The sequence below is a fragment of the Larus michahellis genome, chromosome 7 (assembly GCF_964199755.1).
Source record: "Larus michahellis chromosome 7, bLarMic1.1, whole genome shotgun sequence".
Classification (NCBI taxonomy): domain Eukaryota; kingdom Metazoa; phylum Chordata; class Aves; order Charadriiformes; family Laridae; genus Larus; species Larus michahellis.
The window spans coordinates 21718026-21743484 of NC_133902.1; the positions used below are offsets into that span (position 1 = coordinate 21718026).

At 40.7% G+C, this 25459-nt stretch overlaps 1 protein-coding gene across 1 annotated transcript in view; it reads left to right on the forward strand.

The window, feature by feature from the left end:
• Window positions 1-350: 350 nt before the first annotated feature.
• The window catches only part of ZNF804A (zinc finger protein 804A), a 229848-nt gene continuing 204739 nt past the window's right edge, over window positions 351-25459 (forward strand). The window contains exons 1-2 of the mRNA XM_074594336.1: window positions 351-577; window positions 3668-3753. The gene's annotated coding sequence lies outside the window, so the exon portion shown is untranslated. The remainder of the gene's footprint in view (window positions 578-3667; window positions 3754-25459) is intronic.

Here is a 25459-nt window from a genome sequence, read left to right on the forward strand (position 1 = left end):
GAAATTGCTGCTGTTACTGAATTGGATTGGGATGGTTCTGTTCTCATGAAGATAATTTCTCTTTTTTTGCTCACATTTGGGAAAGATGAATTAACATTAATTTACAGAAAGTGTTTAAAAATCTGTTATTACTGGTAGTAATAACAGTATGTATTTAAGCCCCTAAGCAATCCCACTGGACTTGAATGAAAATAATTACAGTCACGGTTGTTTTAGCATTCGGTTTAAAACCCCATATTTGGCACAAAAAAAATCACGGCCAGAAATTAACAAACCCAAATGTAGAAGGACGGGTTCAGTAATAGAACAGATATAACTGTAACGACAAAATAAATGATAACAGTAGTAAGACCATGTTGGTACTTCAGACTCCTTATCAATATCTTTACAGTGCTATTAACTTACTAGTTGAGTCTTGATAGGATTGTATGGACGATATTAACAACTGCTGTATTAACAAAACCAATGCTTACCTGTTCACCTACTATTACCACTAGTAGTTCTTCTGCTAAATGTTTCTTTTTTTTTTTCATTGTAGATGCCATATTGGCAGGGCTTTGGTGCAAATGAAATATAGGTTTGTATTAATATCAGTTTGTTATCTTATGTGACTTTGCATAAACACCTTTATTTATATCTGACTGGTTTTCTTTCAACAATTTTCATTGTAATATTCTTATAGTCTGTGTTAAAATTGTAAAGGTTTGGGGTCTTTTGACGGCATAAACATATATGAAAGAGCTTATATGTATACATATTTATATGGTGGTGCATATGGAATATTAGTTTTCATAGTGGAGAAGTCAAGAAAGCACTGGCTTTCAGCCTGGCCACCTAATTTATCAGCCAGAAAGATAAAGTTGGAAAAAAATCTTTTGTGTAACACCAAGCCATGAAAGATGGCCAAGCCAATGAGGAAGAGAGGTCACATTAGTGAGTTTCTTGTGCATGTTTTTCTCCAACTCGGAAGATTTCTTTAAACACCATTTTTGTATATTTATGTGGTATAAAATCTTCTCTATCACATGTAATGTCCCTTACCTATATGCAGGTGCATGTTCAATACACCTACAAAATGACAACTCGTTAATAACCAAAATGAGTGGCAGAGTCTGACTGTCCTCTCCTGTGGCTGAACTTCAGAGTTTTGTATCCCCATCCTGTAGGCTTTCTTCTACTTCTTATTGCATTTATTCATCTACCAGGAGAGTGTGAGCAAGGCCTAACTCTGCTTTAAGAGACTCGGTCAAATCAGTATCATGACACCTGGACCGTTCACTCCTATGCCAGCATTCCCACGGATGAGTGCTTTTGTGAGAGCAAATATAACACTTCTTCTAGGTCACTGGACATGTAGCAAACAAATCTGATCCATGCTGGGTTTCCTGGACAAGTTGTTCATCCCCATGAGAGATATGGAATAATCTGGTTGCATTATACCGACCTTCAGTCAAAGGGGGAAAGCGCTTACTCTCATTTATCTCAAGTTATACTTAGCCTGGCAGAAATTTTCATATGTACCAACGTTTAATTGCCCATGCTACTAAAAAAATGCCTTGGGACTGATGGGCACATTGTTGCCCGCTTTTTCTTTGGTATTTGCTGTATACCCAATGAGCTAGGAAAACACTTGTTTCTTACGGAGGTGTTCTCCATGCTGTCAGAGAGCTGAATCTGAGATGATAGAATTAGGAGCTTAGCAACATCTCTTGTGCTCAGCTTGAAAAAAGAGATGTTGGGAAAATTTCAATTAGTTTCGCACGAAACTTTGACATTTCATAAACAATAACAACCATGTCTTTGAAAAACGTCTCTTCTGAATTAACGGTAAAGTTTGAAGAGGGATGGAAATTTCTTCTAAAGGGAAAACTAAAAATGTAAAACCAGCACTTAATTTACATTGACACAAATAATTTGACAATTCAACCATAATAATAGTCTACAGTATGCTGTTAGGTTACGTTATGCCAAATAAGATTTAAAGGAATAAAGCCTTCTAAGTAAACATAGTTTTATTATCTCATTCTCTTTGTTACTCTTGTTTTTCTGTAGGTGAAGGTTACACTCAAACTGACTATAAAGTATTTTTGTTTCAGTCAGCAGCTGCTGAGGTTTGAGGGAACAAATTCATTTTGGAAACTGTGCGTTAATGTGTTTCCAAAAGGATTGTCTGTTTTGTGGGACATCTAAAAATATTATATGTTATGAATTAGAAGAGAACAAATTTCAAAATGTCAAAATCTCACGTAGATCAAAAATTCTCCATGTCAGTCATCTCTGTTCAGTATGTATCTTCTGACTTTTGCAGCCAAAGAGCCTTTATCTCAATCCCAAGTCCTCATGTGCACAGGCCACTTGTCATCAGCGGCAGGCAGGAACTGACAAGTTAAGGGACAGGGGTGATTATGCACTTAAAAACCACAGTAGTGACATCAGCAAACAGTTCCGAATGTAAAAATCCTGTGCTGGGGATTAAGAAATATAAACTTCACATTGTGTGCAAATAGGGAACTTCCAACTGATGTAGTTTCTGCTTGATATACAGTCTCTGTTCTTCATGATAACAAAGAGACTGGCCTGCCCGGAAAGACAGAAAATGCACCTGAAACAGCATCCGATCTCACAGCCTGCGTGTGGAGGTTACTGTGGGAAATGGTCTTGGGTCAGTGGCAGAGCTGGGAGCAAACTGGACCGTGCAGAACCTGGGACAGTTTATTTTCTTCTCCTAGAACTACTCTGAGAGAGAAAAAATATTTTAATAAAAGGTAGAAAATAAAGGTAAAAACCCACACCACAGATAAATTACCAGAAAGCCTGATAAAAGAATGGGATTTAAAATTGAAATAATATAACAAGGTGCTTTGGACAAGCATAGGAGGTCAACACTACCAACCCTACTTAAAACTATCACCAGTAAAGAAGCTGTTTTATGTTGGATTCCTTTATATTTGTTGGATAAATGCTTTAATTTCATTGACAAAAATACTTAATCAACACACAAACTTGGCTGGATGCCTAATGTTTCAAATCTTACGGAGAAATTTAATAAATGAGGTCCTGCAACTTTTGTTTAGTGTCTTCAGGTGGTAAATTAACTAGAAGAGGGCTTCCCTATAGTTCCCTGAAAGCAGTAAAAGCAGAAGAAAAATTAAAAGCAAACCGCTAATTTAAATCTGAGTGTAAGGACTAGAGAGTTCAGAGAGCCTATCCTTGGTGCACAATAATATTCACATGAAGGCAGAATGTTGTAGAAATTAATTTTAAATATAGACTATATATTTGAATAAATGAACAAACTAATTTATAAAGTACAGCTAAGTGCAATGCACTTTGAACGATGGGAATTAATGTAGTGATTTTCTGATAGAAATTGTTTGTCATAAAGTCACAAACAACATGGTTTCATTTCTTTGCTTTTAAAACATTCTTTGCAGCTGAAACTAAGAATAAAGTTTGGGTTTTTTATGGCTGTTGATCTGACTGCCTGATCATCAACTGACGCAAAGAGGCGCCTGCCCACTGCAGTCAGTGCTGGCTGGCAGTTAAAGCAATGGAATAATAGTTTTGTTTTGTTTTGTTCTCATCATGCTGGATGACAGCAAAGAGAAAGTTATTCCCTTTGCTCTGCCTCATGTTCATTTTTTCACCTGGCTCTTGTTCTTGACAGATGTGTGAGAAAGGCCTTGCAGTAGAAGATCAACAGCTACACGAGAGAGAAGATCTCGCCTGGCTGGGCAATGGGCGGGTAAACAAGTAAGGATCGCCAGCAATGCACAGCAGGGAAAATGTGGAGGGTAAAAGCTGTGTAAAAATGTCTTCAAAGTGTGTGGGAGATGATCACAAGGACTGCTGAGGTCTGGTTTCCTGCGGTTTGTAGCTGAGTCCTCATCACGGCAGCAACAGCACGTGCACTCCTTTAGGGGTTTTTCCATATGCCTCAAGTGCCTGCGAACGGCCCCAGGGCTCCTAGGCTCATAGGGAGCTTACTGCAGAGCCTTTCCTTTAGTAGGAAGCAGTCATGGAGCATCTCTGCTCTACTCAGACATATTGTCATGAAATTTGGAGGAATCCTGTCCCGCTGTCAGATCTGGCCACGTTGTCCAGTGTGTTCAGTTCACTGTAAGGAACATGACAAAACAAGCATCTCTTCCTGGGGAAGCTGAACTAAAAAATAATGTGACAGACAGAGAGACAGAGGAGGAGAGGGCAGATGGGACCAAAGGGGTGGGGGAAGACAAAAATATAAAAGTTACAGAAAGAGATACAATGCCAAGGCCTGGGAGAGTTGGACCATCTGGTTCTGTTGCAGCGTTGCTACGCAGTTCTCTCCTTCCTTTGTTTCTCTTCATAAGCAAGAGGGGATAAACTATGTGAGGCGTAACATGAAGGCTTTGGTGTAGTGATGAAGTAGCTTGCATTAGTAGTAGTGTGATGATGAAGTAGCCTGCATTAAGAAAAGCTTGTTTTATTCACTATGATTTGCAAAAGGTCTCTATGAGCAGTACAGGCTGTGACAGCGATCTGCTATATGCAGATTTTTCACTGCAGCATTAGCTGTTTGCAGCCCCTTCTGAGTGTTTATAAGGTTATACCTTGTGGATAAAGCACAAATCCCTTGAGCAAAGCAGTGCCCGCTAATGTTTTACACATCTGAAGCCTAGTTAAAGCTAACTGGCATTGCAATAAATGACCCAGCTGACCACTTCCCCCAAGCTCTGTGATTCAGGAAAGCTGAGCCAAAGGTTGCTTCCAGGAACCAGGGTGGTTCAGAGAGTTCGTAAGAGAATACAAAACCTTTCACTCCTGGATTGCCCGTTTTGGTCCAAAATCACAGAGAGACTTACGTTTGTATGGCCTGTGTGCTAAAAATGGGTTGTTTTACTCTGGTTTGCAGTAAAGCTGACACATCGCAGCTGTAGCTGCAAGAAGACTAATGATCCCATGTTCATACCACATAAACCACGCCTAGTGACTTCTTTAGTTTCCACCAGGTCATGATGGACACAGTTTGGCAGCGGTAGGTAGGAGTATGCAATGCTGTTACCTCTTCTGGAGCTTCTGGGGAATAAAGAACAACCGTACATCTCGGTCAATCTGGCACCATTAATGGGCACTAAATCGACTTAGAAGGGATGGTGTGAGAAGCATTTGGGAAGCATATAATAGACCCAAAATGATCTTCATGCCCTGGAACTGGAGCTTCAACGTTTCCAACAACACGAACGTTTTATATGAATACAAATTTCAAGCAAAACAACCATAGAGAGAATTTTGCATTCAGCAAGCTGCTGCCGGGCTGATAGTGCATACACAGAGCTGGGTGCAAGTTTTGCATTTAATTAAATGGGAAGCCTGCATGAAGTTTATGCCATCTCTGTAAGAAGCCCCGTATTTTTTAGCATTTGACATGCAGCATTATAAGTAGGCGAATGGTTAATGGTTAAACGACAGCCACAATAACATGTTGGCTGGATGTTTTTCAAGAAGGAAGTCATAACAGCACAGGAGCAGGCTGTCCCCATGTGCCATAAAACGAGCCCTCGGGGGGAAAAGACTGGCCTGGCTGAACAGAGAGATATGGATACAACTCAGGGAAAAAAAGGAGAGTTTATGGCCGTTGGAAGAAGGGGCAGGCCACTCAGGAAGGCTACAAAGATGTTGTAAGGCTATGTAGGGAGAAAATTAGAAAGGTCAAAGCCTAACTAGAAGTTAACCTAGCTTTGGATGTTAAGAACAATAAAAAGAGTTTCTATAAATATATTAATAATAAAAGAAGGACTGGAGAGGATCTCCATCCTTTACCAGATGAAGGCGGTAACACAGTGACAAAAGATGAGGAGAAGGCTGAGGTACTTAATGCCTTCTTTGCCTCAGTCTTTAGTAGTAGAGTCAGTTGTTCTCTGAGTACCCAGACCCCTGAGCTAGCAGATAGGGCCGGGGAGCAGAATGAAGCCCCCGTAATTCAAAGGGAGATGGTGAGGGACCTGCTCCAACACCTGGACATACACGAGTCTATGGGGTGGGATGGGATCCAGCCGAGGGTGCTGAGGGAGCTGGGGGAAGTGCTCACCAAGCCACTTTCCATCATTTACCAGCAGTCCTGGCAAACCGGGGAGGTCCCAGTTGACTGGTGTCTAGCAAATGTGATGCCCACCCACAAGAAGGGCCGGAATGATGATCAAGGGAACTAGAGGCCTGTCAGTCTGACCTCGGTGCCTGGGAACTGATCATCCTGAGTGCCGTTATGTGGCACATAACCAGGCGATCAAGCCCAGTCAGCATGGGTTAATGAAAGGCAGGTCCTGCTTGGCAAACCTGATCTCCTCCTATGACAAAGTGACCCTCTTGGTGGATGAGGGAAAGGCTGTGGATATTGTTTACCTGGGCTTTAGTAAGGCCTTTGATATGGTTTCCCACAGCATCCTCCTAGAAAACCAGCTGCCCATGGCTTGGACAGGAGTACTCTATGCTGGGTGAAAAACTGGCTGGAGGGCCGGGCCCAGAGAGTGGTGGTGAATGGAGTTAAACACAGTTGGCAGCTGGTCACGAGTGTTGTTCCCCAGGGCTCGGTATTTGGGCTAGTTCTGTTTAATATCTTTATCAATGATCTGAATGAGGAAATAGAACGCACCCTCAGTCAGTTTGCTGACGACACCAAGTTGGGTGGGAGTGTCAACTTGCTTGAGGGTAGAAAGGCTCTGCAGAGGGATCTGGACAGGCTGGATTGATGGGCTGAGGCCAATGGTATGAGGTTCAACAAGGCCATGTAGCGTTACAAGCGTGGGGAGGAGTGGCTGGAGAGCTGCCTGGCAGAAAAGGACCTGGAGATGTTGGTCGAATGCTGGCTGAATACGAGCCAGCAGTGTGTGCCCAGGTGGCCAAGGCGGCCAACAGCATCCTGGCCCATATCAGGAACAGTGTGGTGAGTAGGACTAGGGAAGTGATCGTCCCCCTGTACTTGGCACTGATGAGGCCCCACTTCGAGTACTGTGTCCAGGTTTGGGCCTCTCACTACAAGACAGACATTGAGGTGCTGGAGTGGGTCCAGAAAAGGGCAGCAAAGCCGGCAAGGGGTCTGGAGAATAAGTCCCATGAGGAGTGGCTGAGGGAGCTGGGGTTGTTTAGCCTGGAGGAAAGGAGGCTGAGGGGGGGACCTCATCGCTCTCTACAACTACCTGAAAGGAGGTTATAGAGAGGTGGCGGTCGGTCTCAGAAGAGTAACAAGCGATAGGACAAGAGGAAACAGCCTCAAGTTGCACCAGGGGAGGTTTAGACTGGATATTGGGAAAAATTTTTACACTGAAAGGGTTATTAAGCATTGGAAGAGGCTGCCCAGGGAAGTGGTTGAGTCACCATCCCTGGAGGTAGACATAGTCCTTAGAGATATAGTTTAGTGATGGTTGGACTAGATGATCTGAAAGGTCCCTTCCAACCTAGGCAATTCTATGTTATATTGTTCATAGCAGTCAGGTGTCAGCAAAATGGATTGATTTCTATCAGGGAGCACTAAAGTAATATTGGATTCAATTGAATGAAGTGAATGTGCTGTAATATCTTTCTGAAGTTTCTTGCATTTTCCTATAGTGGTGCCCGAGAGATGTAAGAATGTATGTGTAAATACAGATATTAAAGAATCAGCAGAGTACAGATACTGAAAAATTCCTTCTAGGAAGCCCTATGGGAACCGTATTCTTTTTTACTGTTTCCAACCCTTCTGGACAGGATGCAGATTTCTACATCTATGCTTAAAATACTATTTAAATTATGAGCTCTTCTTGCTTTGGTATTTAGTTCATACATGTTTAAAAAAATCTGCCTGAATTGGCATTGAAGGTTTCTGTTCAGCCTTTGTGATATTGAATCATAGAGTCATAGAATTGTTAGGGTTGGAAGGGACCTTAAAGATCATCTAGTTCCAAACCCCCTGCCCTGGGCAGGGACACCTCCCACTAGATCAGGTTGCTCAGAGCCCCATCCAGCCTGGCCTTAAAAACTTCCAGGGATGGGGCTTCCACCACCTCTCTGGACAACCTGTTCCAGTGTCTCACCACCCTCATGGTGAAGATCTTCTTCCTAACGTCCAATCTGAATCGGCCCATCTCTAGTTTTAATCCCTTCCCTCTAGTCTGAGTTTCACTTGCAATAGGTTTGATCTTGAAATCAATAGCGGGGAACTTTCTGTCCTTGCAGGTATCCATTGGTGGACACAAAGGAATATAAGATTATCACCTTGTACAAACTCCTTGATTATTTTATAGGAGTGAGGGACAGCAGAATTCTATAATCTTTGCCACAGCAGCACAAAAAGCAGACCCAGAACCCCTGAAGAAGTACAAATAATGAAAACAATTATTTTTGCATCTCTTTGGGTAAGCAAAGACTAGTAAGTTTGCTTTGTCTGATGCATAGTTAAGATAATTAGAGAACAAAATAACAGCAACGAGATATGACAAAATTTGAAAATCAGTGCTTGCTATGGGAACTATTGGGTGTATTCTGACCCACACACAGATACACAGACCTTTAAAGTTGGGCTGGATATCCACAGCGTGTTCAATTTTACCTACTGGACACAGCTGCTTACCTTGAGCTAGTGCTTGTATTGGAGTGGTTTTCAATCTATTTCTTATTGGAAAGCAAAGCACTGATTTCTGTTGATAGCCTGGCCTTGCTAAGTAAACAAGTCCTTTATATTTGTGCCTTTTTTCTGCTCCTATTCAGACATATGACAGCTGAGATATTTTTATTGCTGGGTCCTATTCTTGAATATTGCTGGTGAGGAAGATCGAAGCTAAACTGACTCTTGATTTTGCTTCTCTTATTGGTTTCAAGCATCTGAAAATCCTGCTATTAGCCAAATCATCAATATTTGTTATCCTGTGTTATCTGTGATCTTATCTATTTCCTAAATAGAAGAAATAGTAATTGGAGGTGATTACTGTATTTTGTGATTCGTATTATGCTTTTGTAGAAGAGTAACTCATTTGACTTGGATTGGGATGTTTCTGCTTTACATCATGGAAGAAGGAGATTGAGAGAGAGAGAATAATCAGGCCATGATATTTTAAGGATGATATCTGTATCGGATGATAGTGGTCCACAAAGCAAGCTGGATAGATACAAGATATTAAATCAGAGGAACCAATATCTCGGGTTTATTTCTTTTGAAATTTGAAGCTTTCTTTTGTAACTGTTATGAGGAAGAAATACTGCATGCTCACAGAAACAGAGGAACAAAACAGAACTGTTTGTATATCATGAACACAAATGTGGTTTGAGATTTATTTTTTTTTCCTGAAAATGACAGTGAGAGGCCTTGCAGATGCATGGAAACCAGTGATGGGTGGCGATCCTCAGGGGTCAGTACTGGGACCAGCGCTGTTTAACATCTGTGTTGGTGACATGGACAGTGGGACTGAATGCACCCTGTTACGTCCCAGTCCGACTACATTTGGTCCGGGAGGGGTTCGTACTGATTCCGAGCGTGAGATTAAGACACAAACGAGGTAAGATACCGCTCAATGCAGGTTTATTGTTATTCCCCAACAATAGTCACTGAGACGAGCGATGGAGTAAAGGAGGAAGTAGAGAAAAGGCAGAAAAGAGAGAAGCAGTATTACTGAGTATTACGGAGCACAGCAAGAGTATAGTCACCACCACAGGCCTGATGGCATCTGGTAGCTCCTTTGAAGTTCAATGGCATCCTGTTGATCTGTAGTTCTCAAGTGACGGTGGTGAGGGTCCCAGTTGTAGTCTTCCATGGCACTAGTTCATAGTCCCTGTCAGCTCGTGGTTCGATCAATCAGCGTGCAGGTTGTCTTGGCTCAGCCAGTCACCATTTGACACGGTTGCTGGGTGAGATTTTCCTGCCCCTGTTGCTTGGGCAATGCTTGATTTAGCACAATAGGCATGCCGCAGTAAATTTGGGGTACGCTTGGTTGGCACGTGCACCACGCAGGCAGCAGCAGGCAAACTTCCAGACATTCTGTTGGTCTGCCAAAAGTCTGCACCAGCTTTCCTTTGGCTGAAGGCAGCAAACCCGACAGGAAACCTTGGAAACCTCCCGTAGGCTTGCAGAAAATTAAGCAAGCTTTGAGACAATTATTTTTAGGTTCCAGTCTCTGACACACCCTCAGCAGATTCCTCAAATATGAATTTATTTTTTGCTTTCTACAGATAGCCTTATCTCCTTCTATCTTCAAAAATACTGTTTATGAGAAGAGTCTTGTGTTATTGTATTATAGAGATAGAACGTGGGATAGGAAATGAAGATACGGAACAAGAATTTCGAAGCCAATGTGTAAAATTTGCCTCAAGGATTTGTAAACACTTTTACCCAGCATTTGTCCAGAATTTGCTCTGGGTTGTTTCATCATTTTACAGTCTTATCAGTTAAACCTTAATACTGATGGAACAAGGACAGGTAGACTGGGAAGAATACAGAGAAACTGTCCGAGTGGCCAGGAACCAGATTAGGCAAGCTAAAGCCCAGACAGAATTAAATCTGGCCAGAGACATGAAGGACAACATGAAAAACTTCTGTAAGTACGTCAGAGATAAAGGCAAGACTAGAGAAGATGTGGGTCCTCTCCGGAAGGAAACAGGAGACCTGGTCACCCAGGACACGGAGAAGGCTGAGGTACTGAAATACTTTTTTGCCTCAGTCTGAGACAAGGGCTCTGACCACACCACCCAAGTTGCAGAAGGGAAAACCAGGGGCTATGAGAATGAAGAACCGCCTGCTGTAGGAGAAGATCAGGTTCAAGACTATCTAAGAAACCTGATGGTACGTAAGTCTATGGGACCTGATGAAATCCGTCCACAGGTCCTGAGGGAGCTGGCAGATGAAGTCACTAAGCTGCTTTCCATTATATTTGAAAAGCTGTGGCATTCTGGTGAAGTTCCCACTGACTGGAAAAGGGGAAACATAACCCTTTTTTCCCTTTTTGAAAATGGGGAACACCCAGAGGACTACAGACTGGTCAGTCTCACCTCTGTGCCTTGGCAAGATCATGGAGCAGATCCTTCTGGAATCTCTGCTAAGGCACATGGAAAATAGGGAGATGACTGGTGACAGACAACGTCTTCACCAAGGGCAAGTCCTGCCTGACAGATTTGGTGGCCTTCTACAATGGTGCTACAACATTGGTAGATAAGGGGAGAGCAACCAATGTCATTTACCTGGACTTACGCAAAGCATTTGACACTTTCCTGCATGACATGCTGGTCTCTAAATTGGAAAAGCACGGATTTGATGGATGGACCACTCAGTGGATAAGGAACCGGCTAGATGGCTGCACTCAAAGGGCTGCGGTGAATGGCTCGATGTCTAAGTGGAAACCAGTGATGAGTGGCGTTCTTCAGGGATCAGTACTGGGACAGGCGCTGTTTAACATCTTTGTTGGTGACAAGGACAGTGGGGTTGAGTGCACCCTCAGCAAGTTTGCCAACGACACCAAGCTGTGTGGAGCAGTTGACATGCTGGAGAGAAGGAATGCCATCCAGAGGGACTTGGACAGGCTTGAGAGGTGGGCCTGTGCGAACCTCATGAAGTTCAACCAGGCCAAGTGCAAGGTCCTGCACCTGGGTCATGGCAATCCCAAGCACAAATACAGGTTGGGCAGAGAATGGCTTGAGAGCAGCCCTGTGGAGAAGGACTTGGGGATGCTGGTGGACGAGAAGCTCAACATGAGCACACTTGCAGCCCAGAAAGCCAGCTGCATCCTGTGCTGCATCAAAAGACGCAGGTTGAGGGAGGTGATTCTGCCCCTCTACTCTGCTCTCATGAGACCCCACCTGGAGTACTGCATGCAGCTCTGGGGCCCTCAGCACAGGAAGGACATGGACTTGTTGGAACAGAGGAGGGCCATGAAGATGATCAGAGGGCTGGAGCACCTCTGCTATGAGGACAGGCTGAGAGAGTTGGGGTTGTTCTGCTTGGAGAAGAGAAGGCTCCGAGGAGACCTCATAGCAGCCTTCCAGTACCTGAAGGGGGCCTACAGGAAGGATGGGGAGGGACTCTTTATCAGGAAGTGTAATGATAGGATGGTTTTAAACTGAAAGAGGGGAAATTTAGATTGGATATTAGGAAGAAATTCTTTACTGTGGGAGTGGTGAGGCACTGGAACAGGTTGTCCAGAGAAGCTGTCAATGCCCCATTCCTGGAAGTGTTCACGACTAGGGTGGGTGGGACTTTGAGCAGCCTGGTCTAGTGGGAGGTGTCCCTGCCCAGGGCAGGGGGTCTGGAACTAGATGATCTTTAAGGTCCCTTCCAACCCAAACCATTCTATGATTCTTGGAACAGATACACTGTCCTTACTCTATAAGTTTACAGAGCTTTTCGTCCTCAGTGTCAATTTCAGCGTGATGGACAGTATTTTGCATAATGGTTTTCTGAATGTAAAAAAGGGCTGACTAATTTATATGACAAAGCCATTTTGCTTGGCGTGTGAATTAATATCTACTCAGCATGCCCAGTCTAAAGAGGGTATCTTGAGAAATTAACAGAGACACAATCTATAATCCCACTGGTTTTGCACATATTAAAGGACTATATGTTGTAGATGATGCATCTGTAACTAGAAATCAGTATATAATATGAGGGATACCCCAGATTTGTTGAAATATATTCTGACAGTACCTGAGAGGTACTCCCAATTGCAAAGTTACTCCAGCCTTGTAGCAATACTGATTAAAAAAAGAATAATGAAGTAGAGTACTAATGGAAAACCATGAAGTTTGGAAGGTATACGAGATGACATGTGCACAAACTTGCAAACCTACGGAGTCCTTGATCTCCAGTTATTAATATTCTGCTGTGGAAGTTCATTTACTTTCTCTCTCACCCCCACACTGTTCCCTCCTTACTCTCATTTTGATGATCTTAACAAAGTTGACAACTCTTCTTTATTCAAGAGTTAAAAGAGAAAGTCTATTAAATTCCATGAAAATCTCTACTAAATCTTTTCCTAGGCATAGGTCCCAAGAAAGACTTTTGGCTTTTTAGTAACCTCAAAACTCGACCCACCTAACTTAGTTCATTGGAAAAAAACAAATATTACACGGCCTGGTTTGGGATATGGTTCCTGAGTTTTGTTTTGTTGTGATGCATTAAAAAAGGTTCACTGTCAAAATGATTGACAGAAACTCATCATAAAAAAAATAAATAATCAATGGCTTTATCCACTGTAGCAAATCCCATGCAAGATGAGTCTTGCTCCACCTTGCATCAAGTACTTATCGGTGTTGTAGTAGATACATAAACTTGTGACAACTGATCTAACAGTGGAAGGGAATTAAATATCTGTAACGACACAGGTGAGGGGTCCTAGCTGTGTGAAAAGAATTTCAAAGCAGATTGCCCTTGGTCACTTGCTTGTACAACACTTGAAGGAAGATTACCCCATAATACCAATTTTTCATTAAATCTTATTTAAAATACAGTGGGGTGGGGGGTGGGGGGCGGGAACTGAAAACAACCCACCAAACCCCATGTAACTTAAAAAAACCCAGACATTAAATGGCTTGGTAATGCAAACAAAATTGCAACTGGTAAGAGAGGCTAATTAAATGGAGTATGTCTAAAGATTTTTAGTATTAAAAAAAGTGGTAGTATGGGTAAAATAATATTCTTTCATTTTTACCTCCGGGTTTCCAAAATAGGCATTTTACTGTGCGATACATTACAGGAACGTTTTGCCGTGTCAGCTATGGCTTGCTAAGGTGGACCAACGTAATAAGCATCAAAAACATGAAACGTAAAGTCAGAACAAGATTTCTGTTTGACAATTCAAGTCCCAAAATAACATGGGGTTTACTCCAATAAAAGGATATATGGTTATTCCTTTTTAAGGTAAAGTTAATTTTCATTTAACTATTTTATGTAGATAAATGGAATACAGATACCGAAAAACACTATGTTTACTGATAAAGGAAATTTTTCTGCTGAACTTGTGCTACGTAAATGTGAGCAGATGAAAATATTCTATGTGTATAGTCCCAATTTTCTGATGTTTACAAAGTCTATAGAGTCTCATCCACTGTTAGGTGGCATCATAATGCTTATACGCCCATACACGCTGCACACTCACTATGAGAGAGAGGAAGGAAAATTTTAACATTACTTTTTCTAGACAGATTTTATTCATGGAAGTGGTGGAATGAAAATTCAAGACATATCCAAAAGGTACTATAAAGAGTGGGACACTAGAAGCAAAGTCTTTTTTCTCTGTCTTGGAAAGAAAAATTTAAGATAAACACTAACTGTTTTATCTGCTCTGTTTGTATTTTTCCCTTGTTCTTAGTAAAGGTAATAAAATCATAAAAGCTTAAAAACAGAGGGCAACTCTTTAAATTTATCCTTCTCTAGTGGCCCCTTACTTCTAATTGTCATGTTCTGAACTTGCTTAATTAAATCCTGGGAAGGTTATATTGTTACACGTAGCCATCAAAGATTGTTAGCTAAATGATACTGTAATTTATACATCCTAGGCTGTTTAGGGACATGTATGGGAAATTAGAACAAAATATGACTACACAGCTTTTATTTGTATGCAAATTTCTGCAATTCGGCATGCGTATACTAGAATATCTAACCAGACCAATAAAAAAAATTAAGTAATTAATGTCAAAAAGTTGTAGAAAGGAACAAGAAGTGATCTTGCCTTTATGGAGTTTTACATAGAAGTTGATAGAATGTGGTGCTTTATAAATCACTGCTTTTGCAAGTAAGAACATCTTTTACCGTGTTTATATATACACAAATATATGTAATTTTTTAAAAAAATTTGGTGCTCTTATTCCCCCAATACGCATAAAAATCAAAGACCTTTTTTTCCATCCTGTCAACATTCTTTTTTACATGCAATTTCTCCTAGCCTGAACCAAAGTAAAAATGCAGATTAAACCATGAATTTAGTACAAATAATGAATTTTGCACACATTTTTTCCATTTTAATACCACCTCGGATCATGCATATTTGTATTTGTTAAAGAAAAGCTATAGTTTGAGACCTAAATAGCCTCAAAAGGCCATACGTGTCCTTTTAGAGCTCCAAAGAGCTTTAAAGAAGATGTTCTTTAGAATTCCAAATTAAAACTTGGACTTCTGTGCACTACCCTGTAAACTGTTCCTTGCAGTTCTTAACAGAAATGTTTAGTGCTTATCACAGAAATATCTAAAACTGAGATATTGAGTGCATATTAAAACTGCATGTAACAATTCTAAAAAAAGCAGCTACATCCAAGTAGAAGCATGGAGCAATAAATTAATATGGATAGGGATACTAAATAAAACTATGAGTTAATGTATATTTCTAAGTATTAACAACTTGGCTAGCTTTGTATAAAAAAATGCATTAGATAAGCTTGGAAAAAGGCTTTAAAAATTCTTGTTTTAATGTAGAATTTTAAGTGAATCTAACTTTAGCAAACATAGAACCATAGAATGGTAGAATGGTTCGGGTTGGAAGGGACCTTAAAGATCATCTAGTTCCAAGCCCCCTGACAGGGGCAGGGACAACTCCCACTAGACCAGGCTGCTCAAAGCCTCATCCAGCCTGGCCTTGAACACTTCCAGGGATGGAGCGTCCACCACCTCTCTGGGCAACCTGTTCCAGTGCCTCACCACCCTCACAGTAAAGAATTTCTTCTTACCTCCAACCTAAATCTACCCTCTTTCAGTTTGGAACTGCTACTCCTCATCCCATCATTACCCTCCTGTCCTGGCTCCAGCGGAGAGAGGGTTAATTATCCGCAGGCTCCGCAGGGACACAGGTATTCCATGCCATGTGGGCCATGCCCACCCTGAGCTGCCAGGGGAGGGGGCGGGAAGTCACCGCTTGGAGCAGGTCGGGGGTCTTGGGCCCAGTTGGGGAGCGACGGGGAGCGGCGGTTCCGTGATTGTGTTTGTATATTCCTCTGTCCGTGTTATTGTTGTTGTTTTCTTGTTCCCTTGGCTGTTCTGTTAAACTGCCTTTGTCTCAACCCAAGAGTTTTGCCTTTTTCTTCTGATTCTTCCCGTATTGGGAAGGCCCGAGCGAGTGGCACGTGGTTCTTTGTTGCCGTCTGAGGTCAAACCACGACAACTCCCTGATAAAGACTCCCTCCCCATCCTTCCTGTAAGCCCCCTTTAGGTACTGGATTTTGACATGGCTCTAAAGTAATAACAGAGTGGTTTGGGTTTGACTTCCCAAAGTTAGTCAAGGAAAAAATGCTCCTTTTTCCAAAATCTTTGTTACTCAAATACAGCCAAGAGCTCTTGGGAAGTTATGCCTTTCAATGCCGGGAAGGGAATCTTAAATGGGTTGTTAGCATTAGCTCGACTGTGGTGATATAAAAATATTCCTGTAAAATAATTTGTAATCCTACTTGGAAATAGGGTTTAGGGGCAAAAAAAAAAAGACAGCCATTTGGGTTTGGCTGCTAGCCGTGGGAACTTCCTATGTTCTCTTTAGAAAGCCCAGGAAAGCCTTGTGTTGTGTGGGCTTAGGGTGGGTGAACTGCTGAACTAATAGGATGGGATTTTTTTCCAAGCAGTAGGGTTGTTGTGGTCCTGGAAAGATTGGTACAAGAAGTTAGCGCCAACTAGATATAATTATTCTTCTTAAAAGAGCTATGTCCGTATGTTGCGTTTGAGTTTCCCTGAAGAGTGGATATTTGAAGCAGCATGCGTGGTGTTTACAGAACTGCCTAATAAGAAACTTAAATTTCCTAGGTAGAAAGCATAAGTGTGATACAAATATGTCTCTTGATCATGCCTGCAGTTCAAAATGGGTTATAGATTCTCATATATGTGTGTGTGTGTATATATATATATGGAATACATTGGTGAAAGTGTTTTAGCTTTTGAGTTTGGAGGGATTTCTTATTAGTCGTGGAAATTAAGACAATTCCTCTTCCTCTTTTTCCTCATCCACTTGAGGAGAGCTCTTAATTTGTCATCATAACTTCCAGATCTGTCTTCATATTAATTCAAATCCAGGGCAAAAATTGGTCATTTTTATGCCACTGGACTAATTACATGCCAAGTAAACTGCTGTATAAGTAGAAAAGGGATATCAGAATGAGACCTGTAGTAAAATGCCAGCAGAGATACTATTTTAATCATATAGGGCTTTAGTCAGTCATTCCAGCTGCACAATGCTATCCGTACATATAAAACTGATTTCTTTGGTAAATCTACATGACATACAACTATATGAAGATCCTTAAATTTAGTATAACAAAATACAGCAGGTAGTCCCTTTGCTATGTTGCTGTGAAAATCTTCACAACCATAATACATATGGACATTTTATTGGTCTACGAGTGTCTGAGAATCTTATTTTAAGCCTTCATCTACTTTTTTAACATCAAACTGAAACACTGATTAAATTGCACTGTCTAATTGCTGCCTTAGTTATTTGCAAACTCCTTTTTGAATACATTAATTAAAATAATGTGACTTAAAATATGATCTAGAAATGGATTTGATCATAAGATTCCATGTCCCTTTTAAAAACAAGCAGTATATGATTTAAGGTAATTATTGTATCTATTTGCCTGTAAGCATTTCATTAAAAATTAATCTTTAAACCTGACGGTTATTATTTCCGCTGTTGCTTCAGGAAGTCAGAAGAATATGTACTAGTCTATTTTATTGCCTTTTTTTATTTTTATCCCAGCTGGCTTTCAAGCTCCCTGAAGTACTAATAAAGGTCAAGGGGTTTTAGAGTGAAATGCAATCCCTTCACTTCCAGTACAATACCTGCTAGTACAACAATAACAGAAAATACCAGTTTTTTTCTAGTGAATATTAGATCGCTTCATAACTGAAGATCAGAGCAAGGATGCTGAAAAATAGAAATGCCTCTTTGAGCGGATTCCGGCACTTGAGATTCTAGTGGCTGGTACCTGATGACTAAACTTTATTTTTATTTCACTCATTAGAAACTCAATGGTCAGAGCAATAGTTAAATGTTGACAGTAAAAGTGAAAATAGTTTGATGTCTTTCTGGTGCGGTCCGACCGTAGCACAAGGAGCTTACAACTACCTCTGGTATAATAAAAAACAGATATAAAATAAATGAAAGATGAATATTTATGCACATCCTAACATTAAGCTTGTAAAATAGGCATTCGGCGAGATTGCTCAAGTGTTCGAAGACAGGAATAGGTTTGCTTTAATGACTTGCTGGATGAAAGCAACATGACCATCGCCTTTAAAGTGTTCACTCTTACAGTTCTTACCAGCAAGTTAGTGGTTGCAACTGTGCAGTGCAGATTGCTGTTAGTTCTCCAGCTTCCTGCCATTTAAGAAAGCAGATTTCTGTAGACTCTTTCTACCTACACACTTGTCTCTCAAATTTATGGTAATGAAAATGATTTCAATTTCTTTTTAAAGAAAAGTTGCAGTTAGAGGTAAGTTAAGGTTCTTTAAAGCAGATATTTTAATCTCTTTTTTTTTTAATATTTTCATTGGATTGTGCTGGTCATGAAGACACTCTAAAATATCGAATGTTACTACATCAGGGTTCATATTTTTCCTGTTTATTTAGTTCACTGCTTCCACTGGCTGCAGTTGATTCACAGCTCAATAATGCCATCCCATCAAGGGAGCATATATGTATAAGTAAAGGGGAAATAAAAGAAAAATAATTTTTTTGGTCAAAAGATAATTATATACTGGAAAAAGAATGAAATACAAGAAGCCTCAGAGGTTTACCTCATTTTAGAACTCAAATTCTATCATGGCTGGGGAATGCAAGTATCTTGCTTTGATGCTTATCTGCACTGGTTTGTGCTCCCTGAGCAGTGCCCATCACTGTTGACCTTACCCACCTTTTATAATTCTGATGTTCCTTTTAGATTTGAAATTATATTTCTAACAGAGAGATGGAATACCTTGCCCGCACTCTGAAATGAACATTTCTAATAGTAAAGAGAAAGAACTAATAAACTTTACAGTTAAATAAGTGTCTGAGGCCTCGTCTCTCCAGGTGCTGTGCAGAAAGGTAAGTAGGCATACCTTGTTTGCTGGCTACAAGTTCATATTTCTGTGCTTAGGAAAAATTTAGTCAAATCTTTTGAAGTTGCACAATAGGCAGATGTTGTTATATTACTGAATGGGATCACCCGGCAAAACTGGTTTCAGAGTGCAAAAGGTGAAATGCAGGGAGTTGTCATTCCTCTCGCTTTGACAGATGCTTATTGATCCCTATCTAAGCAGAGAGAACTTGGGAGGAGCTGTGGAAATGGCTCAGTCTGGGGTTGTCTCAACGCGGCATCGCAGTAAGGACCGACACCCGAATGGTGCCTTTAACAAAATGCCCTGAGTCACATCCTACCACTGTTCAGTGGGCGTGAGACCAGCCATCACAAAATGAACAGTACTACCTAAGGGGCCATCAAACCACCAGAGATGACCACCCCAGATCGTGCAATCCGTTCAGGCACAGTCCTGCCCACCCATTGAATCAGGATATTTAAACCCTAATTTTGGGGGAAGAAAATGGGGAAATCTTTGGGAGGAAAATCTTCCAACGATCCAGCTGGCCTGTAGGAGGTTCTTCCCCCCTTGTCCAGGATGCTGTGCAAGGTAACTTCCCAGTGATCGAGCAGCCTTACCGGAGAGAGAGGGTAAGTGATTTAATGACATACGTATGATACTTGGCATACTTTAAGACCGTGATTTGTGCACTCTTTTAAGTTATTAATATCTAGTGCGCTTGTGGTTTGTGTTGTTAATTTTCGGGATCACGTGTTAGGTTGTAATAGTGTATTCTGTGAATTGTTTTTTTTTTTCCTTAAATTGCAATAGTGCATTCTTCCATTGTATCCATAAAACTTGCAATAGTGGCATATCGGACCTGTGAGTGAATTTATTTGAAATTGTTAATTTGAACCTCTCAGTGAAATCTTTTTCTCTCTGCCACAGTTACTTCAGGAAGAAATTTTCAGTCTTTATACTAAAGGATGGTACTGTAGTTTCCCTAAATTACACAGAACTACACACCAATTATCATAAGTGTATTTATAGTACACTGAGCTACTATTCTATCGTGTTCGCTTATAAGAAAAGAATCTAAAAAAAACATGAGATGGGATTTTTTGAATGTTCTTCTGTTCTTCTCACTTTCTTGTGCACTCTTTCTCTCTGTGGCATTTACTACTTACATGCTTGGACCATGAGACAAGTCGTATCATGTCAGAGCAAAGATCCATTTACCTCCATACGCTGTTTCTGGAACTCTCCAGTAATGGCTGAGCTTTAGACAAGCAGTGCCACTTTGTCAGTGCTTCCTCTATCCTCTGGCCTACAGCCAATCGTGGCTCAAGGATTTCCCGTGCTGCTGGTGGTCTCTTTAAAATTTAATGGCATTTCATAGGAAGTATACACCGATTTTGTGTATCCCGGTCCTCACTGTTTTTAAGATAAGCAGCTTCCCAATAGTATAAGCTCTTGTATGATTCTATGCAGTAGAAATTGAGATGCAGATTTACGTCACTTCACTGAGGTTTAACTTGGGTCTTTCAGAGGATGAAAAGTAAACTGTACCATGCTGCTAAGTTGACAGCAAGTGGAATTTGTATAATTTGCTACCTTCTGTTGTTTTTCAGCATACTTTTCAACATACTTTGGAAATAAACTTTGAGCTTTTAGTCAGGTCAAATATATAAACTCATGAAGAAATTTAAATTTGGATTACCCTGACCATTCTTGCAGAAATATAATATTGATTTTCCATTACTTTATTGCCTGTGTTTTTATCAACACAACTACTAGAGTTCTTAACATTTTCATGGAATTGCATGAAATGTGCAAGTCTTCTATACACTGTAGAAAAAAACAATGCAGGGTTCACTGAGCTCAGTGAAAGAAGCATTTCACTCGGTGTGAACTTCAGTCCTGGTCCTGACAATTTTCAGAACAATCTAGTTGAATTTTTTACTGCTTTTGATGGTGTTTCAGTCGTGATGGTCTAATTTCAGTATTCTGAAATTTTAGGATGTATTTTTCAAGCAAGGTGAAACTTGCAGCTCCCGTTAGACACCATGACAGCATTCCCATGCTGAAGCGCTTCAGGGAGGAGAAGGGGAGGAGGCATATCAGAATTTTCCGTGGAGAGAAAAAAGCTTTTCAAGAAGTTTGGTCAAGAAACCCAAGTAACTAGTTAGATATATTTATATTGACATGTTAATAAATATACTTAATAAATAAATATAATCAACTCCATTTGGGATGACAAGATGAATATCTTGCTGCGCGCTCTCACGCCCTCTAGTCGGGCTGTCTGACTTACCTGGCTTAGGTGAGCAGAATCTGCCTGCTGAAGAAAGCGGCATTATAAATTTTGAGGCTCTGTATATGCCAATAACAAGGTAAATCACAGATTTACCACAGATAAGTTTTATTCATTTTGTCTCAACATGTGGGGTTTTTTTTTTTGTTTGATGGGGTTTTTTTGTGCATTTGTTTGTTGAGGAAAAGGCTTATGGTTAAGTAGAACCAAAATACTGGTAAGTTGTGATTTGTTAATTTTTTTTTCAATATCATTTTCCCAAAGCAAGACCTAGATGCCAGGAGGTGCTACCTGCTACTTAAGCATATCTTCTAGAGTAGAAATTACATGCTGTGAAGGACTTTTAGCTTTTCAGCATCTGTTGGAGTTGTCCCTGTAGTTGCCCCAAAAAATCCATCCACTTTCCTTTTCCCCAGAAGAATACAACTGTATTTGATTGCATGCGTTATCAGGTAACAACATAGGGAAGTTGTACATCGTGTAAAGAGACAGAAAATATGTGAAGAAAAACATTTTAAAGAATACTCTCCCTGAATTTTACATTGTTACTTGAGTATCTCCATACAAGCTGATCTGTAAAATAAAGAAAGAAAAAGAACAGGGATTAGGTAAAGTTTTCAGAGGGCAGCTTTGGTATGCTGGTGTTACCATGCCTTTAGCTGTAGTTTCACTGAAAACAACTATTCCGACTGTCATCAGCCCTAAAGCAAATGGCAGTGCTGAAGTAGGTGGGAGGAGAGCCATAGGAGTGTGACACCGGCACGGAATCAGCTGCCCCTTCTAAAATACAGGAGATTTGTGTATTGCTCACCATCTTTTTTAGAGCTAAAATTCTTACTGTGAATATGATACAGGATGGAGAAAATTCTTAAGTAGTATCCAAAACAACACACAGCTTTGTATAAAACATCTCAATCCTAATAATAGCTTTAACATGGCTCTGTTAATCCCATAATTGCAAAGAGCTCCTATGTGATCTTATCATAAAGCTATCCAAAAGCTAGTGAGATAGCCAAGCAAAGATGCTTTAAAGCCTCAAAGTCTTAATGTGCGAGAAGCTCCTAAAACAAGCTTTGTATGGCTGCTCGCAGCCTCTTACCCACCCGCCTGCAATGATTATACCAGCCTCTGGAGGTTACTGGCATTTGATGTCGGTTGGAGCCACCTTGCCACAATTCTCATTCACCCTATTTCCCCTGGCAACAGCACGGGCTGCTACGTGATTGAGTAGGTACAAAGGTGCCATTTCAATGCTGCTCGGGAATGAGTGTTTCTTTGTTGCTGCTTTGGATTTGAGCTATAATCTTCAACTTGTGGTTGTCATGCGGTTGTACTGGCTGCTGTTGTACGGGCGGTATTTGCGAGAGAGCTGCTGTAAGCATGTGTGGAGCTGGAAGTAAATGGCTGTTTTATTTTTTAGCTGTTTAAAGGGAAGAAAAACAAAACAGCCACCTTCTTTTTGCAGGGACAGGGTTGTTTGGTGCCAGAGCTGGGGACTTCTTGTGTTATCTTTCACATATGATATGAGGAACTGTACCAGTTACTTGCTGCTAGTGCCCAGCTTATCTACTGCTGAAGCTACCTGGAAGGTGCAAAGCTCACTTGAGTGATTCAGAGCAAGTCAGCCACATCTGTTCTTGCAAAGCCCAGACTCCTTGATTTATGTGTTGACCGTGACTCTGATGTCAGGTGAGTCAGTTGGTTCACAGAGCAGAAGCAAAGTAAAGATGGTTTCACTCCAACTCTTTCTCCCCTGAAAGCAAAGCTACAACTAGCTTGAGGCACTTGTCTCTGAGTGCAAACCTGAATTCAGTGTAGTATCACTGACATAAATGTTTCCATCTGCTGACTGAAAAGCTAATAAAAATACCTGAATGAAACCTGCATCCACTCGGCATTCAGAATCTCTCTGCCTAGTAACGGCGGTTATCAGCTACCTTTTGTGCCTTGTCTGGATGGTAGAGTCCTTGTGGAAAACACGGCTTTCTTTGATACTGTTTTCTTGTGAGCCTGAGTGTGTCTGGCTCTACAGCTATTTCTTCCGGTGACATTTCTTTGGTCCACAGACTGTAGAGCAGCATCTGATGGAAATGACCTCCATCCTTCTTGTTGAATGTATGTACTCTCAGGAATGTGTGGTCTGTCAGGCTACAGAAAGAGCAAGTGAGAAAGTATCTGTTTTGTGGCTTAACTGATAGAAAATATTCCTCAAGGGAAGATGGAAATTGGGGGATATTTCTATTGTTAACATGGTTTTATTCCACCGGGTGGAATGGTTTTGAGGATATCAGGTTAGGACATTTTAGGCTTATTGAGATATTTCTTTTTTTCTCAAATAAGATGGAAATAATGAACTTGTGAGTCATTGTGATCTTCAGCCTTGCCTCCCAAAGTATTGTTCAAGGTGTGAATTCCAACAGTAGTCTTGGATTTATTTGGGCAAACGCCATACTCCGCACTGCAGCCACTACTAGAGCACAGGCTTAATTAAGTACTAGGCACTTCTCGGATGTGACAATGGGAATAGCTCAGTTGGATATAGCAGTAAATGCTCCTAAATAAATGCATCTTGGGCAACGTGGCATAAACTTTAACCTCTTCTGATTCAGTGTACCAACAGCAAAATAGTTGCAGCAACTGTGGTTAAATTCGGACAGAGTGAGACAAAGAGGCAAAATTTCTTAATTCCTTCATTATCTTGATATGTTTGATATAAAAACACTCTCTTTTTTTGGAAAAAAAAAAAAATCTATTTTTACTAATGCTTAGATTCAAACAACTTAAAAACTGAAACATTATTCTCTCTCTGAGAATATTATTCTCACTGTCGTTATTCTCATAAGAATAAGAATAGGAAATATTTTTAGTAAAAGAAAGCAGAGAAAATATACATTTACATTCCAGACAGCACTTTGAAAAAGACTGCTGTCTTTTCATATCTAAGTATTTAATGCTATTGTTGTGATGTCAACTCTGTACCCTGAGTTTATCCATTTCTATCTCAGCCCACAGGACTTGATTTCGTTCAGTGAACAGGACAGAAGTTTCTGAGGTTGGCATATTTTTTTATTAATAACTTTCGTTTCTATATGTCATCTAACATCTCTAATTATGTATGGAAAGTAAGTTTTAATAGTAAAATGTTTAATATACTGGTTTTAATAATTTAATTTAATTTATTTATATATTATTTAATATCTATATATATATAATAATTTAATAAAAAAATGTGCACTGGTTTTGCCTGGGGTAGAGTTAATTTTCTTTGTAGTAGCTAGTATGAGGCTGTGTTTTGGATTTGTGCTGGAAACAGTGTTGGTAATGCAGAGGTGTTGTATTTACTACTGAGCAGTGCTGGCACAGAGTCAAGGCCTTGTCTGCTGCTGACATCACCCCACCAGCCAGCAGGCGGTGAGTGCCCAAGAAGTTGGGAAGAGAGACTGGGACAGCTGACGCCACAGACTGAAGGGATATTCCATACCATATGACATCATGTTCAGTATATAAAGCTGGGGAAGGGGGACGCACGCGTGTTCGGAGTTATGGCATTTGTCCTCCCAAGTAACCGTTACGCGTGATGGAGCCCTGCTTCCCTGGGGATGGCTGAACACCTGCCTGACATTGGGAATCGGTGAATGAATTCCTTGTTGTGCTTTGCTTGCACGCGGCTTTTGCTTTACCTGTTAAACTGTCTTTATCTCAACCCCTGAGTTTTTCCTCACTTTTACTCTTCTGATTCCCTCCCCTGGGGGAGGAGTGAGCAAGCAGCTGCGTGGTGCTTAACTGCCAGATGGAGTTAAACCACGGCAAAACAGCCACATCACTACTTCAAAAAAGATTAGGAAGTAATAAATAAAGTAATAGCTGTAGCAGAACCTCGAAAAAGGGTAGAGGTGCAAACATTAAACTCCCAGGGTGACTTTCATTCTTCCATGCAGTTCTGTGGAGGTATTTAAAGTAGCGAGACCAAGTTCTCTGTTGTGGAATCAGGAAATGCAATTTACGTTATCCACAAACTGCTTTTATATACAGGGAAACCATCTGTAAAAGCATTTTTTCTGCAGTGTATCATTTGATGTTTAAAATTTTACAAAATAAAAGTATGGGACTTTCAGATCATACCTATAAATGGCATATGTTGATGTTCCTAACGGGCGGTTCTGTCTCAGTGCAGAAAT